This window comes from Anolis carolinensis, chromosome 1 (genome assembly GCF_035594765.1).
Source record: "Anolis carolinensis isolate JA03-04 chromosome 1, rAnoCar3.1.pri, whole genome shotgun sequence".
NCBI classification, from domain to species: Eukaryota; Metazoa; Chordata; class Lepidosauria; order Squamata; family Dactyloidae; genus Anolis; species Anolis carolinensis.
Window position 1 is genome coordinate 263,187,334 of NC_085841.1, and position 3,601 is coordinate 263,190,934.

Below are 3,601 nucleotides of genomic sequence, written 5' to 3' on the forward strand. Positions count from 1 at the left end.
CTCGGGAGAGGGGAGGGACCAAAAAAAGAGAGAGAGAGAGAGAGAGAGATGGGAAGAAAGGCTAGCAACAATTGGGTCTCAGTCCCAATCCTTTTACATGAGTCCTTTTAAAGACTCTTTTAAAGAGTCCTGTCCAACTACAAACCACAGGATTCCTTGGGAATGATTCTATGATTCTATATACAGTAGTCTCTCACTTATCCAAGCTAAACGGGCCGGCAGAAGCCTGGATAAGCGAATATCTTGGATAATAAGAAGGGATTAAGGAAAAGCCTATTAAACATCAAATTAGGTTATGATTTTACAAATGAAGCACCAAAACATCATGTTATTTATTTATTACATCACTTCTACCCCGCCCTTCTCACCCATCAGGGGACTCAGGGCGGCTTACAATATAAACATACACATCAAAACACAGTTTTCATCAAATTTAAAAATCCATCAAGATTAAAAATTACAATAAAATTAAGAATATACATTAAAAATATACATAATTATACATTTAAATATACATTTAATGCGCTTTCCATGTCCAGGTGGGGTCTGTCAGTAGGTCATATATTCATATCTCATTTTTGCTGCTACTCATGCTACTCATGTTATACAACAAATTTGACAGAAAAAGTAGTTCAATGCACAGTAATGTTATGTTGTAATTACTGTATTTATGAATTTAGCACCAAAAGATATATTGAAAACATTGACTACAAAAATGGCTTGGATAATCCAGAAGCTTGGATAAGCAAGGCTTGGATAAGTGAGACTCTACTGTACTTGGAAGGAGCATCGACATTTAAAGTGGGGTCAAACTGGGTAATGCAGATTCAGCTCTACATATGGATCAAGGCTTGCATTGCCATTGGCTAATATGGACATTCTTTGAGATATCCTTTGAGATATCATTTGAGACATGGCCAGAATCACTGGGTTGCTGTGAGATTTCCAGGCTGTATGGTCATGTTCCAGAAGCATTCTCTCCTGCCGTTTCACCCACATCTATGGCAGGCATCCTCAGAGGTTGTTGAGGTCTGTTGAAAACTAGGCAAGTGGGGTTTATATATTATTTTATTTAGTTAGTTAGTTAGTTTATTTATATCCCACCTCCATCTCCCCCGAAGGGGACTCAGGGCGGCTCACAGAAATATCAAATAAAAACAATAATAGTATACAGTACATCAATGGACCAAAACATACACCAGTTAAAAATCTAAACATTAACCTATGAAATAAAAACACGCTTAATAAAACATAGAATTAAAACCAGCAAGGTTACAGTAATAGATAAGCTAAAGTGCACCTTATAAGTTATGAATTCAAGATAATAGATAAAGTGCAGCAATTCATCTGGAGTCAGTTAGGGATGAGAGAAGCCCTGAGCTAATGTCAAATTGACCAGGAGACGTGCGACCAATGCAAAGAGGTCAAGGGAATTATTATGGGAATGGGCGGTCTTTAACCAAAGGCCTGCGTGAAGAGCCAGGTTTTTAGGCTCTTACGAATACAATATATCTATGGAAGGTCCAGGGTGGGAGAAAGAACTCTTGTCTGTTTGAGACAAGTGTGAAGGTTACATTTTATCACCTTGATTAGCATTGAATAGCCTTGCAGCTTCAAAACTTGGTTGCTTCTTGCTTGGGAGGAGTTAGCTGGCCCTGATTGTTTCTTGTCTGGATTTCCCGTGTTTTTGAGTGTTGTTCTTTATTTACTGTCCTCATTTTAGAATTTTTTAATACTGGCAGCCAGGTTTTGTTCATTTTCATGGTTTCCTCCTTTCTGTTGAAATTGTCCACATGCTTGTAGATTTTTTTTTGAGATATTTATCCATTTTAATTCCTTCTGTTCATATTTCCCCACCTACTCAAACAGGTGTACTATAATTTGGTAAATGAGATCACATTTCAGGGATCCAGTGGAGTGGGTTGTCATCTCCCCACAAAAATGTGCCAAATAAAATGTGTGGGCTTGTAGCTGCCTGGATTTGTTTTTGTTGCAACAGATGTACATGTTTCTGTTCCTTCCCCTCGGAAATGTCGACGCCTTCTGTGAACAGTGTCATTCGTATTCGGCCATTAGGTGGCACTGGACTTAATTATAAATGTATGGAAAGAGATTTTTCCATTACTACATCCTAAGAGGAACTGCATCACAAAGTTATTTTCCAGCTAGCTGACTGTTGAATACTCTTAGGTCTTGGAAGACACACCTTGTTGCCATTTAGTCTTTCTCTTTCTGTCTTAATTTGGGGGGAGATGGAAACTGCGCAGTGAAGTTGGTGAACTGCAACTCCCATTGGCCCTTGCCGACATAGCCAATGTTGAGGAATGCTGTCATTGAGAGTCAAAGAACTTATGGAACACAATTTGCACTCGTGAAGTTTCAGCTGGATGATATAACTTGTCTTCTATTGAGATAAACAGGTATTTTAATAATCTGGATATCACTGGATCACACAGTCATTCCTCATCTGTGCAGTTTTGTGTGAAAATACATGCCCTTAAGGTGAGAAAAGTGTGGACCTCTGAATGTTGTTGAACTGCAACTCTCAATAGCCTCAGTCAGCACAGCACATACTCAAGATATTATGTGTTGTCGCCAAACAATATTTATCAGGGGATTGTCACATTCTGCCCAGCCTTGCTTTAAAGTTTTCATTCCCTTCAACTTTTCTGATTTGGCAGGGACATTTCCAATTAATTCTCTGTCTTCCCCCTTTTCAGTGGCTTTAAAAACTTACCAGATCCTCTCCTCTGCCCAGGTTTCATCTTAATCCTTGGCTTACTTTCATTTGTGCAAACTTAATTCAAAGTGCAAAAGTAGATGGACTCAACTCAAATTACCACATCAGAATCTTGCCCTTCCCAGTAGGCTTAGGCCCATGCCACACAACTGAATAAAACCCCACATTGTCTGCTTTGAACTGGAATATAGGGCAGTGTGGACTCAGATAACTCAGTTCAAAGCAGATATTGTAGGATTTTCGGTCTTGATATTCTGGGTTATATGGCCCTCAGACTAGAGCAGACCACTGCAATATCTCCTAGCTTGTGTGTTCTTTGTTATTAATTAACTTTTGTCATCTTGACCACTTTCTGATGTTGCTTGGCCACACATGTCCTGGTTCCCATTTATGAAATGCTGGAAGGTATTAGCTTTCAAAATATAATCCACTCTCAGTTGTATATATTGATGTGGTTGGCAAAATGTCATCCAGAACAAATGTCTTGAGAATTTACTTTTTTGGACTCCAACTTCCAGAAACTCCCATCAACATGACTGGTTGTGTTGTCGAAGGCTTTCATGGCCGGGATCACAGGGTTGTTGTATGTTTTCCGGGCTGTATGGCCATGTTCCAGAAGTATTCTCTCCTGACGTTTCGCCCACATCTATGGCAGGCATCCTCAGAGGTTGTGAGGTATGGAGAAACTAAGCAGGGAAGGTTTATATCTATCTGTGGGAAGTCCAGGGTGAGGGAAGAACTCTTGTCAGTTGGAGGCTAGCATAAATGTTGCAGTTAATCACCCTAATTTGCATTGAATGGCTATATCTACTAGCTACTTTCTACCTGGGGGCATTCTTTGTTAACTGCCCCTAGTTCCCA